The 17,989-nt window shown below is 42.5% G+C and overlaps 1 protein-coding gene and 1 long non-coding RNA gene across 2 annotated transcripts in view; one reads left to right on the top strand and one right to left on the bottom strand.

Annotated features, from left to right (window-relative positions):
• The window catches only part of N4BP2 (NEDD4 binding protein 2), an 86,561-nt gene extending 77,336 nt beyond the window's left edge, over positions 1-9,225 (bottom strand). The window contains 1 exon segment of the mRNA XM_055325960.1: positions 9,164-9,225. The gene's annotated coding sequence lies outside the window, so the exon portion shown is untranslated.
• A 175-nt stretch (positions 9,226-9,400) lies between these two features.
• Positions 9,401-10,487, top strand: LOC129510429 (uncharacterized). Its single transcript, XR_008664589.1, has 2 exons — positions 9,401-9,623; positions 9,882-10,487. It is a non-coding gene; the product is annotated as an uncharacterized LOC129510429 (long non-coding RNA).
• The last annotated feature ends 7,502 nt before the right edge of the window (positions 10,488-17,989 follow it).

The following is a 17,989-nucleotide window of genomic DNA, read 5'->3' as shown; positions in this document are numbered from 1 at the left end:
TTTTAAATAAAGCTATATATAAGGGTTAAGTTTAACCACAAAGGGGAAAAAAATAAGAGGTGTTTAGCAAGGAAAAAAAATGTTCACCAAGAGAACTGGAGTCAGAAATAGAACAGGAAAGAAAATCACAAATAGAAATCCTGAGAAGTGAACTACATTTAGTTATAACTACATAATCAATTACCAACTCTGCATCCTGTGATAGAATAGATGTACTGGATCTTTATAGCTTCAGAGACTACATGCAAAATACTCTATTATCTACTAGAATTTATACATACACTATAATCCATCTCCTACTCAACCACTTCTTTCCTATGAACCATCACCTACCAAAAAAGTCTCCATCTTTTCTTACCTAAAGTCTAGTTCTAAAAAGTCTAAAAAGTCTAGTTCTAAAAAGTTCAAATTCTTCCATTGGAAAAACTGTTTAGAAATTTGGTATTCTCAGGCCACCTGGCTAGCTCAGTCAGTAGAGCATGCCAGTCTTGATCTCAGTGAGTTCAAACCCCACGTTGGGTGTAGAGATTACTTAAAAATAAAATCTTAAAATAAAAAGACAAAGAAATCTGATTTTCTCGATGCACTCAGAATTGATAACATCAGGTTAACTCAGACTAACCAAATTCCTAATAATCTCGGCATATAGTTTTTTAAAATAATAATTTAGGGACGCCTGGGTGACTCAGCAGTTAAGCATCTCCCTTCGGCTCAGGGCATGATCCCAGAGACCTGGGATCAAGTCCCACATCGGGCTCCCTGCATGCAGCCTGCTTCTCCCTCTGCCTGTGTCTCTGCCCCTCTCTCTGTGTCCCTCCTGAATAAATCAATAAAATCTTTTAAAAAGTAATAATAAGGGGGGATCCCTGGGTGGCGCAGCGGTTTGGCGCCTGCCTTTGGCCCAGGGCGCGATCCTGGAGACCCGGGATCGAATCCCACATCGGGCTCCCGGTGCATGGAGCCTGCTTCTCCCTCTGCCTGTGTCTCTGCCTCTCTCTCTCTCACTGTGTGCCTGTCATAAATAAAATTTAAAAAAAAAAATTAAAAAAAAAAGTAATAATAATAATTTACATTTGTTGTTTCAAATTCCCACTTCTTGTTGACCTCTTAATCCAAAGCAATTTTCCTCCTGTAGCTTTCTCTCTGGTTTTTCTCTGGCTGCCCTTTCAGTCTCCATTGATTCCTTCCCTTTTGCTTATTCTTTCAATACCACTGTTCCCCTAGACTCTGTCCCCAATTTTCTGCTCCACCAGCTTTTTCTAGGCCCATCTAACCCCATGGTTTCAATACCTGTAACTAAGACTCCAGCAAAGAATTCTCTCTAAAACGCCAACATACTTAACTGCCTGACAGACATAAACACTTGGATATTACATAGGCACTTCAAGTCTGAGAGCTCCAGCTTAAAATCCCTCAGTGGCTCTACAGCTTTCAAGATCAAGTTCCAACTCCTTGATAAAGCACTCAAGGACTTCTATGATCTGGTCCCTTATGTACCCCTAGCTTCCTCTTTCTCTATTCCTCCTCAGAACTCTCTTATTATTTCTGTATTTAATTATTTGTTTCCCAAACAATATAGGACACTTCACATCTCTGTGCTTCACAGATGTTCTGTCCAAAAGTCCCTCTATACCATCCCACCCAACTCATATTTCTTGGCTTAATTAACTTTCCTTCAGAAGAGTTTTCCACTATCCTAAAGTCTGACTTAGACACAACTCCCGCTGCATCCTAGATATACCTCTATCTTAACACCTCTGTATTTACTTGTTTAGACTACTAGTCGGTACACATCTCCCAGGTAGCATGTTATTTGGCAAATAAGACTTCAATAAGTATCTGTTACATTCCAGCACAAACCAAAAACCCAAATTAGTTCTTAAAATATTAGACTTTCCATTTCAGTACCTGGAATACTCACGTATGTAATATTGAATATCTCTTTCTCACAATAAAGTACCTAGGAAAATAAATTTATAATCAGAAGAATGGTTAAGAATTATAATGAATATTCTTTGTGTCTGCCCAGAACTCCACCTGCCCTACTCCACCAGAGGTCTGCTAGCAGACTCCTGACACATAAATGAGCACATAACATTATCTACACTAGACTAAGCAGAGCACCTCATCTCTTCGGCTACAGAAATTGGTCAAGGGATGGACATGTGGCCAAATCTACTAAAACCTCAGACATAAGGCTCTAAATAGATAAGCCTACGCAAGAAGGAACCAGGTCCCACCATGTGAAGTATATCCATCATAGGAGAAATGGCACCAGTATGCAGATTTTAAGTATAGGAAGGACAATGGGTAAGTTCCTACCTTAGCCCTCATGGCCATCTCTAGCCATACAATTTCTGTTATGTGGTTATTAAACCAGTAACTTTTCCCTCTATAGGCGATTTCAAACTGTATCTCTATTACTTGCAATCCAAAAAGTCCTAACGAGAAACTGAACATATAGAAATTTTCCCTAGGGGCAGCCCGGTTGGCTCAGCGGTTTAGTGCCGCCTTCAGCCCAGGGCCTGATCCTGGAGACCGCAGATCGAGTCCCATGTCAGGCTCCCTGCATGGAGCCTGCTTCTCCTCTGTCTGTGTCTCTGCCTCTCTCTCTCTCTCTCTCTCTCTCTCTCTCTCTCTCTCTCTCTGTCTCTCATGAATAAATAAAATCTTAAAAAAAAAAAAGAAATTTTATGTGAAGATTTTTATGTAAAGATTTCATCGAAGCTATAAAAGGGCCTACCTAGTATGCGTTTCCTAACTTAGAAAACTTTCATCTATCAGATATAGTGTCTCCTTCCCTTCCCTACTAGGTGAACCCCCAAATAAGTAAATTCCCTCTATGCAAATCACATCATTTTTTAGGATAGTCAATTCACCTTTTTCATTACATCCTAACTACTACATGGTGAGAGAACAGATAAGCAAACTACTACAACGTGATAATATAGAGTTGGCTAGGGAAACAAACAGAAGACATGGAACGATCATGAAACCAAGCCTTGAGATATCAAAAAAAGCTTCCCCATAGAGCTATCACCTTGACTGACACCTGAAAGACAAGTATGAGATAACAAATCCCAAGAGAAGGGAAACAGAGAATTAGAGAAGGCATTCCAGACAGAGAGAAGCTCCTGTTCTCAGGACTAGATTTAACAAACTTGGCATCTTAAAGAAGAAATCCAAGTAACTGAATATGAAGAGCACACTAAAGACAAAGGGAGAAAATAAGAGAGGATGAAGATGAAGAGAGAAATAGAAAGCCAGATCAGGGGATCCCTGGGTGGCTCAGTGGTTTGGCACCTGCCTTTGGCCCAGGGCGTGATCCTGGAGCCCCGGGATCGAGTCCCACGTCAGGCTCCGGGCATGGAGCCTGCTTCTCCCTCCCTCTGCCTCTCTCTCTCTCTATCATAAATAAATAAATCTTAAAAATATATATATTAAAAAAAAAGAAAGAAAGCCAGATCAGGAGGATCCTGAATGCCAAATAAAGAAGTTCAGCCTTTATCCAAAAATAATGAAAAGCCACAAAAAAAGGTTTTTAGCAGGGAAGTTAATGTGCCAGATAGATCTCTCTGGCTACAATGCGGGGAGTAAGGGAGGAGGACTGGAAGGCAAGACTGGAAGCAAGAATAACCACTTAGGAGGCAATTGCAGCAATCCACGTGAGAGAGGATGCTAACCTTGAGCAGGATGGTAGGTAACCTTAGGGACAGGGAAAAGGCAGAGATTCAAGAACTATTAAGAAGAATCCAACAGGGCTCAGTGATCAATGAGAATGTGAAAGCAAAAAGAGAGGACAAGAAATAGCCCACGTTTCTGCCAGGTTATTATTAGCAATGTCTACTACTTACTGAATTCTTATCACACATGCATTATCTCATTTAATCTTCCCCTAGAAAGACTGAAAAGAAACAGCCTATTATTCTCTATTTTTGGTTTGAGGGTGGGAGAATAAAGTTGTTAATGACTACAGTTTGGGATATGCTTAGTTTGAAGTACCTGTGGGGAGCGTACAAATGGACACGTCATGAAGGTAGATGATACATGAGTCCATTTATCAAGAAAAGAACTTTGGGTTGGCGATAGAGAATTACCAGAATACAGATAACAGAGAGAAATATTTTTAAAAGTAAAGTATCTCCTTTATTCATGCCAATATTTATTTAATACCTGTAAACCTAAAGTAATTAGGTTGGGACCAGTGTTAGCAAGAAACAAAAGGAAGATTCAGTGAAGCTCAGTTACTAGGAGGAGGAAGGAGCGCAGCATAGCAGTTAGTTAAGTGTATACTGGAAATATACCAAAGGTTCAAAGGTTAGGGGGGAGAAGGACAGAGAAAACAGTAAAACACTGCAGGCAGGAGAAATAAAATTCAAACACAGAATTTTTTTTTTTTAAAAAGATGCCCTGGGCAGCCCGGGTGGTGCAGCCGGTTTAGTGCCACCTGCAGCCTGGGGTGTGATCCTGGAGACCCGGGATGAAGTCCCACATCCGGCTCCCAGCATAGAGCCTGCTTCTCCCTCTGCCTGTGTCTCTGCCTCTCTGCCTGCCTCTCTCTCTCCGCCTCTGAATAAATAAAAAATCTAAAAATTTTAAAAAATAAAAAAAGATGCCCTGCTTTAAGCCGCCTGGGTGGCTCAACTGGTTAGGCAACTGACTTGTCATCAGCACAGGTCTGGATCTCATGCTTGAGAGTTCAAGCCCGGTGTTGGGCTCCACTTAAAAAAAAAAAAAAATGCCCTGCTTCAGAACCAAAAAAGTAAATCTTATTCATGTCAGTTTCCCAAACTAATTCTTAAGTTTAATGGATAAAGGATGTATAAAAAAAATTTTTTTTTTTTTTTAAGTAACGTGGGGAAATTCTCTCTAAATACTAATGCATTTTATGATGGGGTCCCTGTGTGGCTCAATTGGTTAAGCAACTGACTCTTGATCTCCGCTCACGTCTTGATCTCAGGGTTGAGAGCTCAAGCCTCACATTTAGTCAGCTCCCAGCATGGAGCCTACTAAAAAACAAACTAATGCATATTATGAAAGTAACAATAAAATTAAATGGTACAAGCACAAAAATCCTATAAAAGACTGAGGAACTATTTTAAAAAATCAAGAGTCCAGAAAAAGTCCTCTCAAAATTTGTATGTAAAAGATAGGCTTTCCAAAACAAGAAGGTAAGATTAAAGTTTTTAAGGGTGGTAAGATGATTTAACAGTAATTTGTAAAAACTATTAGATGGTATCACCTTGGAATTATGAATTTATGCTTAGAATTTATCCTAAATTCTGAATTTATCCTAAGTTCAAATTTTACAGATATTAGGGAAAACTAATAATCACATCTGTAGAACAATGAAATTTTTTAATCTGAAATAAAATTATGAATAGGAAACATGAAGCAATGACAAAGGAAAAGAATGATGGGGGATCCCTGGGTGGCGCAGCGGTTTGGCGCCTGCCTTTGGCCCAGGGCGCGATCCTGGAGACCCGGGATCAAATCCCACGTCGGGCTCCCGGTGTATGGAGCCTGCTTCTCCCTCTGCCTGTGTCTCTGCCTCTCTCTCTCTGTCTCTCTCTCTCTCTCTGTGTGTGTGTGTGTGACTATCATAAATAAATTAAAAAAAAAAAAGGAAAAGAATGATGGATTCATGTATGAACATTTTAAACTTCTGACAAATAAAAGTAACCAAAAAGTAGAAGAGCAAGCTAGAGAAAAATATTTTCAGGAAAAAAAGACACTAATAACCATGTATTTGGACCATTCTCAAAATTTTAAGAGAAACATACCTAGTAGATGATCAAAGGACATGAACAATCCATGTTTAGAAAAATAGTGTCCACCATCAGTCTAGTGATGTTTAGTGAAACTGGCACACCCACAGCCAGTGCTCAGCCAAGTGCAACATGTGGGTTCCTCCTGCTACAAATTTCCGTAATAATCCTAAAAACCTAGTTGGCTTAGCTAGCTTCTTCCCTTATGGAAATTAATGTGATGTTTTTTTTATTTTCAAAACTGAGTTTGGATAGCACAAATTAGTTAACCTGAATCTAGATGTATCTACTGAAATAATTTATGTAGAACAAGGCTGAGATTCTTCCAACAGTCTGACTACCTAAACATGTTTTAAAACTTGAGTACAGTGGGTAGGAAGGTATTTAAAAGTAAATTTGGGGATCCCTGGGTGGCACAGCAGTTTGGTGCCTGCCTTTGGCCCAGGCGGTGATCCTGGAGGCCCCCAGATGGGAGTCCCATGTCACTCTCTTCATGGAGCCTGCTTCTCCCTCTGCCTGTGTCTCTGCCTCTCTCTCATGAATAAATAAATCTTAAAAAAAAAAAAAAGTAAATTCAATAAATCTTGGTTTATGGAGTAATGTTAAATTCTGTATATATAAAAAAATCCGAGTATAGTTTTATATAAGCAAATTGAACTATTCATTATAGATGGAAAATGTTTATGACAAAATATACCTTACATCATCAATTTTAAGACATTTTTATAATTCTGCAATAAGGATACATCCTAAAATCAATGGCATATCACTGTTACTTGGAGTTTTGAATTGTGTTTTTTATTGTGTAGTGGTACATAAAATAATCCAAAATGCACCTACACTGTTATTTATTTAGCCTCTGAGGAGTACAAGCTACTATGCCTACTTGAATAAAGAAAAAACATTCTTCTGTAGTAACTTAAGCCCACTTTTTCTATTTAGTCCAATACTTGAGCCCTCTTTACTCTTCTCAAGGCTATCAAAGTCAACACGTATACAAACTAACATTCATCAGTACGGTGGGTTTCTTTCTGCCCCGGGATTTTGTACTGGCTCTGTTTTTCTCTTTTTTGTTTTTTTGTTTGTTTGTTTGAATTGATATAGTCTTTTTTTCATGAATTGTTGCCTCCCCGTACAAAAGCAGCCATTTCTTCCCTGTTCTTCCCAGGGTCCCCACCACCGTAGCCCCCCACCCCCACCCTGGCACGATCATCACTTAAATGACAACGGCTCTATCTAGCATAGGTAAGGTACTAAAAACCGTGGATGTAATCTCTGACCTTTAAAAATGAGCAGCGTTAGAACACTGAACCACGCCGACTATATCAACAACACAAAACACATGACGCTTACATCTCACAGCGTGTAAGGAGGATTCTTTCATTGAAAAATGAAGGATGGTGAAAACGAGTTACAAAAGAGAGCTGGATGTTTGGGAAGAAAACAACAGAGATAATAAAAAAGGAACGAAAAGGCTGATGTGCGGGAGGAAAAGATAACCTTTTTTTTTTTTTTTAATCAAAGAAAAAAAGTGAGAGGAGAGAGGCATCCGCGAATGAGTCCTCGTTTCCTCTCCTCCTCCCCCACCCCCGCCCCAAGACCAGGTTGCTGGCCAGGATTTTCTTCCCCGCGCTCCACCAATCCCCACCTTTTCGGAGTTAACCAGTCTCCAGGCAAGCAGCGCGCCCTGATTGGCTCGAAGACGTCGAGTAGAAAAACCAGCCAATCCCGCCTTCGAGTCGCAACTGTGCTATGGAGACGTTACAACCACTGCATGGCGAGAATGTGTACAAACCTGTCCCTGCCGCAAACCCCAGGTCCCTACTTCTCAAGGCTGCTGCCCAGAGGAAGCTTCTTTAAAAGCCACACTAGGCGTGACCTGGCATGTACACTTTGCCACTCCAGCTCCCTCTCGGGCGGGGGGCAGGGCGGAGGGGGACGACCACCACACACACACACACACACTTTACGGTTTTAGCCATTAGCGCCTAAGGCATGAACGGCGCCCCCCCCCCCCGGGCAGGTGACTCACTCGAGCCCGGCGAAGACGGATTTCCAAGCGGGCATCTCGGAGCGGGTCCGGGGGTCGGAAGGGCTCAAGGAAGGTCCCGGCGAGGATCAAAGTTGCGGCGGGGGAGGGGCGGGTGCGCACGAGGGTCACGGAGGCGCAAACAACACCGACCCGGGCCGCCCGCCTGCCCGCAGGATCCCCCAAATGGGAACGCGTGGAGTGCAAGGCTGTGTTTGGATACTGAAGGAAGGAGTAAGCACACGGCTGCGCTACGACGACGTGCCCGCGAGGGTGGCCCCAAGTGCCCAGAAGGCGCCTCCTGGGAAACGCCGAGGGCGCTCGCGGGGGCACGAGGTCGCGCGCCGGCGGGAACCGGCCGAGGAGAAGCCCCCGGGGCCGAGAGGGGTGTGTCTGGGGCCTGGAGGCCCGCCCGGGACCCGGGGGCCGGGACCCGGGGGCCGGGGAAGCGGCCGCGGCCCCCGCCCCCGCCCCCGCCCCCGCCGGCCTCGGGCTGCGCGCCAGGGCCCGCCTCTCGCCGACGCCTCACTTCCCTCCCGTCCGCGCGGCCGCGGCCCCCACGTTGGGGCGCCGGGGCTGGAGTCGCAGCGCCGCCCGCCGCGGCCTCAGGCCCTCCGCTGCGGCCCGGGGCCGCCCCGCCTACCACCCGCCGCCTTTACCTGCTCCGGGAGCGGGGGGAGGCCGTCGAGGCCGGGGCCGCGTCGTCGAGCGCGCGACGCGGCGCTGCGGATCCGCAGCCCTTTCCCGCCGCCGCCACTGCGCTCTCCGGCGCGGCGCTGGGCGGGCGGGCGGCGGCGGCGGCGGCGGAGGCGGCCGGGCGGGGGGGGGGGCGGGGGGAGACGCGCGGCGGCGGCCGGGCGGGGACACACTGCCGCTCTCCGTCCGGCCCGGGAAGAGCAGCCTGGCGGCAGCCAGCCGCGAGGGGGCGGGGGGCGGCCGAATGGGGAGGGGTCTCGGGGAGTAGGAAATGGCTGCCACGTCGCGCGGGTGGCTCGCCGCCCTCCGCCGCGACCTCTGGTTCGTCCCCGAGCTCCGCCATGGCGCGTCGGCCCGCCCCGCGGGGTGGCTCCGGGGACCGGGCCCGGGGCGCTCCCGGCGCTCCCTCCGCCCCCCCGGCGCCACCCCTAAGCTCGCCCGAACTCCGCGCTCCCCCCTTCCGTGGCGGGGCGGCCCCTGGGAGGAGCAAGCCCGCTTCAACGTGTCCGGCTTGGGGGGGGGGGGGGCGCAGCTGCTTCGAGCCCGTGAACGTGATCCGTAAGGGGCCCCAAATATTTGCCCAAGTAAAGGGCGCGGGAAACCGCAGCTGCTTCCGGCCCTCTGCACGCTCCCGAACCAGAAAACCGAAAACAGAAACACAAGGTCGTACTCGGTACTAGTCGAGGCGGGGGAGGCCGCCTGCGCGCGGGTCCCGGCGGCAAGTTGGGAGGGCGCGCGGCGAGCGGGAGCGCCTCGGCCGGGCCTAACTGGGCTGCGGACGCCCGGCCGGGGGGCGGCGGGGGGCGGGGCGGGGCGGGCGGGACTGCGGGGGCGGCCGGGGGCGGGGCTGCGGGACCGCGGGGGCGGCGGGCGCGGCGGGCGCGCGAGCCCTGCGGTTGCGCGCGCGGCGCCGAGCGCGGAGGTTCCCGGGCGCCGCGGCCCCCTGGCAGCGGGGAGACAAAGGGGTGGACGGACTCGCAACCGGGCCCCCGACCCGCGCCGCCGACGGCGGTCGGAACCAGCTGGCGGCAGCCCCGAGACGTGGACTTGCTTGCAATGCAAAACTGCACGCCCCGCCCTTTGCCCTCCCGGGAGAGCTTGGTTTTGAGACGCCGAGGAAAAGCCACGAGGTGCTCTTCCCCCGTTGCGATCCCTGTGCTAGGAGCCCGTCTCCTACGCCTGCTCCATGTCTCCTCCTAAACTCTGCTTTCTTTGTTTTGTTTTTTGTTTGTTTGTTTCTGTGTTCCGACATGAAATCAGTGTTTGCAGCTACCCGAATTTTTTTCACCCTTGCTTTCTGGTGCTGGTGGTTTTGCGGATCCGTTTTTTTCTCCCTCTGACCGACTCCCCTTGCGATGACTTTTCATTCCATCTTCCTTGTTTTTCAGAGAAGCAAAATAGCCTCCTGACCAAGTATTCCTCTGCGTCGAAGAGACAGTCAATGTTGTAGTAATTGCTTTAAACTAAGTGGAAATTTGGAGAAAGTTCAAGTGGAGTTTTATCTTCATCTGGGTCTAACTGGAATACCTACTCACATTCAATGAAAACATTCTAGTGGCTTGTTTTTGGGGGTTTTTTTGTTGTTGTTGTTGCTTTTTTTTTTTAGAATCAGAAATAAGCAGAGAGCCTCAGGATGGTAAATTTTCTAATGAAACCAACTAGACACAAAAATATGAATTGTATGATTTTTTGTATTATTGGTCTCCATAAAGAAACCACAATATAAAAACCTTTATTAATGCTTTTATTAAATTTCAAGACAGCAAAGATTTTAATAAAGTACCCAGAAACTCAAGATAGAAATAGCTATTGCCGAGAACCTAACATGAACTCTGCCTGTGAACAGCGATTAAGAGAGACTAATAGCAGTGATACATGCCACTCAGAAATGAAAGAACCCTAGTAATTATGAACTTCAAACAAATCTAGCAAATTAGTATTAATTTTGTTTGTATGAAATGTGTTCATGATAATAAAAACATCTAAATTCTTGATTTTCTTTGAACATTGTTAAAGATTTATCACGTCTTATCTGAACAATAACAAAGTGTCTTAACATTGGAAAACGTATTTCAAGCCAAGACATCACCCAGCCTGAATTTTTAAAAAACGAATACTTTACTACACTAATAAAAGGAAAACATCGACATTACAAAATTCTGAAAGTCAGACTCAGATGTAGAACAAAGCAATTTTTACTCAACATTCACAATGCCAGCCTTCCTTTGTGAATATTTATAAAAATGTTCTCCTTCCTCATTGGTTTAAATTCTAGACCAATAGGAGAAGCACAACACATCTTTCAAAGGGTGAGACATCAGCCTTCGGTTGAGACATTGGATAAATAGATTGTTTATCGTGCTCATTCTCATTCAAGATCATCTATCTTTTCAAAGAAGAAATTTAAGAATCTTTGAATGATTATCTTGATGTACCTTCAATACCAAATTGCTACTCCTGATTACATTCTGGCTCTCTGTAATCTTCCAATTGGTTACATTACAATTGATTAGTTAAAATATTTAATTCTCGAAAATGCCAGATGAATCTGAAGAATGACAAAATGCCTACCACCTAATATTCTAAATAGGATGAACACTGTCATTTCTTTGTATGAAAGACTGGCCTTTAAGGAAATAATAAATTTTCTGTTTTAGAAAATGTCTTGGATTTTTATAAATAAAATAGCCAGTGCATCATAAATCTTTTATGTTTTATTTTTCTAAAGCCATCTTTAATCTATTTAATGGCGGAGTACTAAACCTACTTGTTTATATTTATATTTATGTTTAGAACATAAGTATGATTTCCTCCCAATCAAAAATAATCTCTGCTTTCACATTCCTATACTTTGATTTTGACTCAGAGCATTCTGCTTAATTATAATCATTTACATATTTATAATTTCCCCAAGTAGTTCATCAATTCTAAGGATAGTTTCCATCTCCCATTCAATTTTTTATTCCTCACTGCCAAACTCAGAGCCTTGTACAAAATAAACACTCCACGGGTATTTGCTGAATGAAAGAATGAGTGAGCATTATTCTATAACGGAGCATATGGCAAATCAAAGAAAATCTGTCTCAGGATTTTTTTTTCATCCTCTACATAATAGCTGATAAATACTTGTTTTCATTCCCAATTAAACTTAGAATAGCATTGTTGTTGTTTTGTTGCGGTTTTTGTAAAGTAAGCTCCACACCCTGCGTGGAGCCCAACACTAGGCCCAAACTCACAACACAGAGATCAAGACTGGAGATCAAGACCTGTCAAGAGTCAGACCCTTAACCAGCTTATCCACCTAGGCGCCTCTTGAGTAGCATTGTTGCAAGAACTTTACTAAAAGAAAGTAGGACCAACGTATGCTGGACTCCTAGGTTTTTCAACTTTAAATTTGGTGGAAACTGGATAGTGGGTAATAATATTGCTGTTATCTAAAGTAAATAAAATCTCGATGGGCTTATCTTTATACAGGATTGCTTTACCAAGCTCAACAAGAGCTGCAAGCTCTGTGACTTGGGAAAATTACTTAAAGCCTCTCTAAAATTCAGTTCTTTAATCTCTCAAATGCATTCATTATATTCACTTTCTAATTGAAATAATGAAACCATGTAAAAGTAAAGACTCAATAGATGGTAGTTATTATTACTTGCAGATATTAGTGGACTCAATCATGAAGAAAAATTATTTTTTGTATAATTGTCTATAAAAGACAAAGTTATGAGAAAATTTTTTAACGTGGAAACAAATATCTTGAGGGATGGAATAGAATATTAAAAACATCCACCAAGAGGAGATAACTTTTGAGAATTTAAATTTGCTAAGAGAATAGATCTTAAGTATTCTACACACACACACACACGCACGCACGCACCCACAAGGTAACCATTTGAGGTGATGGATGTGTTAATCATTTCACAATATATGTTAAATCCCATTGTACACACATGAGTATATATCATTTTATCAAGTGTACCTCAGTAAAGCTGGGTGGGGGGCAGAATGAGGAGAAAAAAAGTCAACCCACTACTGAGAAACCAAACAACATAACAAAAAATAAGCAAGCAGGGCAGCCCCGGTGGCTCAGCGGTTTAGGGCCGCCTTCAGCCCAGGGTGGGATCCTGGAGACCCGGGATCGAGTCCCACATCGGGCTCCCTGCATGGAGCCTGCTTCTCCCTCTGCCTGTGTCTCTGCCTCTCTCTATATATGTCTCTCATGCATAAATAAATAAAATATTTAAAAAAAAATAAGCAAGCAAATAAAAAACAAAAATAAACTGAAACTAGAAAAAATAAGGAGAACGATGGCACTGCAGGCTGAGTGAAAACTTAATGAAAACCCAAATCTGACTGTGTCTCATAAACTTCACAGCCCCCACTATTTATTTTAGCTTTACTCAAAATTTTAAGAAATGAGAAAATATGTAAGTGAGGGTAAATAAATTTTACATTTCTTTTAAACTGGAAGGCGTCTCATTGCAGTTTGTCCTTTAAATTCTCAGAGTTTTTAGGATAAGCTGGTTAAGGGTCTGACTCAGCGGTTGAGCATCTGCCTTAGGCTTGAGGGCATGATCCCAGTGTCCTAGGATCGAGTCCCACTACAGGCTTCCTGCCGGGAGCCTGCTTCTCCCTCTGTCTGTGTCTCTGACTCTCTCTCTGTGTCTTCATGAATAAATAAATAAGATCTTTAAAAAAAAATTCTCAGTTTTTACTATGATATTGTACATTATAAAAGAGAAGAAATATGTATATTTCCAAACTTACTTGACCAAAAATCTTTATCCATAGAGAGTATCCCAGGGCACAAAATTTCATATCATGCTTTGGTAAGAAACACTCCTTTATATGTTTGAAGATAAAATCCCAGCCTCTCAGCCCATGCGTCCAAATCTGCCACTAATCCTACAGAAATGGACTTCAAATAGACCTCAAGCCTTGAAACCCTGAGGAATGCTCTTGAGAAATTTATCTTTGTTTTACCCAGTTTCTCCATAAGTGAGTAGGCAGGCATGAGGCAGTCTCCAAAGTTGACAGGGAAGGGTGGAGATGGGATTGGCAAAAAGAGTATTAAGCACACACACACACACAAAAAAAAAAAAAAAAAAACAAAGAGAACTAGAACTGCAGAATGGCAAGGTTAGCTTTCTCATGCCTGGGAGAATCTGGTGGATAATGATAGCAACCACAATTCTGTCTTTGTGGGGGATTTTTACAGGAAGCCACACTTCACTCCAGAAGCATATTGTGGTAGCTCCAGCTTTTTTTAACTGCTGAGATTCCATATCATTCACCACTAAGGAACCATTACATCCTATAACCATCCATGTTGAAGTCTTTCTGACAATCACATTACTCTTGCATTTGTGACAATCATACATTTCCCAATATAACCTGCTTTCCATGATGTTGAGTCCTTGGCTAACAATCATTCATTTTCATTTACTTCTGTCTTTACAAAATCCAGCTCAAGGGGCACTTGGGTGGTTCAGTGGTTAAGTGTCTGCCTTTGGCTCAGGTGGTGAACTCTGGGGTCCTGGGATCGAGTCCCACATCAGGTTCCTTGCAGGGAGCCTGCTTCTCCCTCTGCCTGTGTCTCTGCCTCTCTCTATCTCTCATGAATAAGTAAATAAAATCTTTAAAAAAAAAAAAAATCTGGCTCAAATTCCTTTTCTCCCATAAAGTTTCTCCCAGATACTCCAAACATAATGAACTGCTCCTTTCTCTATGCCCACAGCAATTTGTATATCCTCTCTTACCCAGTGGCAAAGGTGACTTTATGGATCATGTAACTTCACTAAGCTGAGAGCTGTCATCCCCAAAGCAAGAAGACATATCCCCAGTAACTCGAAAAGGTTCTATACACATTGAAATGTAGTAGACTCCTTTTAGGGTATCTTCGTCACTCACAATTTCCGCTTTAGTTTTCTTACCCCCATTTCATAAAGTATACTCCAGGATTAAAAAAAAAAAAAAATGACTCCACCTCCCCAGCCACAGTGAATCAACCAAGAGTGAGCATCTTTATCCAATTAGGCCTCCCTGGGAAATTTTAGAATTAGAACAAAGACAAAAAAGCATCATTAGTAAAATCAAATGATATACAAGAAAAAAATGCAATTCATATTGAAGACAAATCACTGATTTCTCTAATATATAAATATATAGAAATCAGTAAGAGAAAGATCAATAATCCAATAGAAAAAAATAGACAAAGCATAAAAGATTGCTCACAGAAAAAGAAAGATTATTCTTAAATGTGTGTGTGTTCCAGTTTTTACTGCAGCATTATTTGTAATAGCAAAAAAATTGGGAAAAACCTAGATGTTGATCAATAGGGAACTGGTGAAAAATATTACATTACAACATCAAATCCTATGGCATTCTCTGAATGCTGACACTGTACAGTTTCCAGAATAAATTGCTTGGTAAAAATGTGTATATATTATACTGCCATTAGTGGGGGAAAAATACCTAAACAGATAGACACATAGATAAATGTATTTAATCATATATACATAAAATAGGTCTGGAAGGAGCTGGAACAAACATACCATTGGTTGCCTTGGAGAAACAGAATAGGGAGCTAGAGGGAAAAGGCTGGAAAGACTTTTCACTGTACCTTTTTGAACCGAAAGAATCTATTTACTGTTTTTAAAAAATATCATTTAAGGAAGAATAAAATATTCTAGAGAGATTCAGTTTCTTTGTGCAACTAAGCCCGTACGGGGTTAACTCAGGGGTTGGATGGCAAATATATTCTGCAAGAAGACTGGGGGGCAAAGGAATCTGTCTCAGAAAGAATGAAGCAGACAAAGCAGGGATGGGAAGAAAATACTATCTGGGCTCTCAACGATTTGGTTGTAGTCTTAGGGCGAGCTACAATCAAACCTCGCCTTGGTTTCCTTAAAACATTCTTTTTTGGGCCTAGGTTATATAGTTTTATAATAAACCTCCTCTTGTGGGGCCTAAGTTAACTTGAGGTGTTTTCTAATAATGGTGTCCAACAGAGTTTAACTATTTAGTAGGGTTTTTTTGTAAATGCATGTCAAAATGAAACATGACATTCTTTATATAATGAAATCCATTTCGGGTCTCAAAATTTGATTATACTATTTAAAAAAAATTTTTTTTAATTTTTAAAAAGGAAGAGACACACATACAAAAACTCACCTCTTTAAAATTGACAGAGGGCAAGCTCAACAGACATTCTAAAAGATATTCGCCCTAAGCAAAAGTAGTGATCGCTGATGGAAAATATAAACTGGGCCTGGGGCCAAGTAGCACATTCCACCTAATAGACCTTCCTCTCTGATCCTGCCTGAGAGCTGAGACTTCTCAGTGAATGTTTGGTGATGGCATTTCTGAAAGACAAATTCTTGCATATTGCTAATTAGGATGGAGTTTGAGGATTGTAGGACATGTTTGTTGGTTTGGTTAAAGCTGATTTGTATTGGGGCAGCCCCAATGGCTTAGCGGTTTGGTGACGCCTTCAGCCCAGGGTGTGATCCTGGAGGCCGGGGATCAAGTCCCACGTCGGGCTCCCTGCATGGAGCCTGCTTCTCCCTCTGCCTGTGTGTGTGTGAAGAATAAATAAAATCTTTAAAAAAAAAAAAAGCTGATTTGTATTTTGCAAGGAAAAGTATTAGGGAATAGAGCAAGAAGAGCACCAATCCTAGTGCAATTATTTGAGCATATTCAAATATAAATTTCTAAGACCCAGGACTAGTTAACACTTTGAGGCTAAATCTTTCTGGAGGTGGTATCCATTTCTTTTTCCATGTTTTCAAATCTATGGATAGTACTATTTATTTTATATCATCCTTCCCAGTATTGAAAAAATAGGAAATACCTGGGAAATTCCTAGAAGGTCCAGAATGGTATTTGTAAAGCAGCTCCCAGAGTTAAATTTAAAGCAGCCTAAAAACAAAGTTAAATATATTTTGTATGAGCCTGATATTGTAATGTACATTCCAAGGATTGCACCATAGAAGCTTAATTTGTGTTTATATGCCTTTTTTTTTTTTTTTTTTTGAGAAAGAGAGAGAGAGCACATGCACATAAGAGAGCAGGAGCCTGGGGAGGTGCAAAGGCACGCAGAAAAAGAAGATTCCCCACTGAGCAAGAAACCTGATGGGGAGTTGTCCTCCATCTCAGAACCCTGGGATCATGACCTGAACCGAAGCCAGACACTTAACCAACTAAACCACCCAGGTGCCCCATACATCTTTTATATAAAGTGAATTTAAACAAGATGATCAAAGTATGTCTGCTGTAAAGTCACAATAATGTTATATATACACTAAGGGATAGAAGAGCACAATTTAGTTGTATCATTGAAATACCATTGAAAAATTAAATAACATTAAATGAATATCAGGGGCTCTTCTTTTTTCAACCAATATTTCTTGAGAATTTAGGGATAATGTAAAAGTGAAAGACACAGTCCTCGTCAAGGAAATTGTGGCAATTTTTCTGAGATAAGACATACATAAAAGCATCATTGTCATTTTTTCTAAGGGGAGTAGGATGGTGAAATGGAAAATAATATTGGCTTTTTAAATTTTTTTTAATTCAATTAATTAACATATAATGTATTATTGGTTTCAGAGGTAGAGGTCAGTGATTCATCAGTCGTATATAACACCCAGTGCTCATTGTATCACATGAACTCCATAAAATTCATCACCCAGTTACCCCATCCCCCATCCCCTGCTCCAGTGACTTCAGTTTGTTTCCTATGATTAAGAGTCTCTATGGTTTGTCCCCCTCTCTGATTTTGTCTTTATTTTTTTCCTTTCCTCTCCTATGATCCCCTGTTTTGTTTCTTAAATTCCACATATGAATGAAATTATGTGAAAATTTTATTTCTCTAATTGACTTATTTCGCTTAGCATAATATCCTCTAGTTCCATCCACGTCTTTGCAAATGGCACAATTTCATGTTTTTGGTGACTGAGTAACATTCCATTATAAATATATACCACATCTTCTTTATCCGTTTTTCTGTTAATGGACATCTGGGCTCTTTCCATTGTTTGGCTCTTGTGGGCATTGCCGCTATAAACATTGGAGTTCAGGTGTCCCTTTGGATCACTACATTTGTATCTTTGGAGTAAATACCCAGTAGTGCAATTGCTGGGTCATAGGGTAGCTCTATTTTCAACTTTTTGAGGAACCTCTATACTGTTCTCCAGAGTGGCTGCAACAGCTTGCATTCCTACCAACATTTGTACCTGGGTGGCTCAGTTATTTAGCATCTGACTCTTGGTTCCAACTCAGGTTATGATCTTATGGTTGAGGGATTCAGTCCTTTGCTGGGCTCTGTGTTCAGCGGGGAGTCTACTTCAGATTCTCTCCCCCTTTGATTCTCCCCCAGTCTCCCCCTTCCTTTGCATGTCCTCTCTCTCTCTAAAATAAATAAATAAATAAACAAACAAACAAACAAACAAATAAATAAAATCTTTTTTTTTTTTTTTTTAAAGAGAGAGAGACAGAC

Source organism: Nyctereutes procyonoides, unplaced genomic scaffold (genome assembly GCF_905146905.1).
Source record: "Nyctereutes procyonoides isolate TBG_1078 unplaced genomic scaffold, NYPRO_anot_genome, whole genome shotgun sequence".
Lineage (NCBI taxonomy): Eukaryota > Metazoa > Chordata > Mammalia > Carnivora > Canidae > Nyctereutes > Nyctereutes procyonoides.
This window is presented reverse-complemented; position numbering and strand designations above follow the sequence as displayed.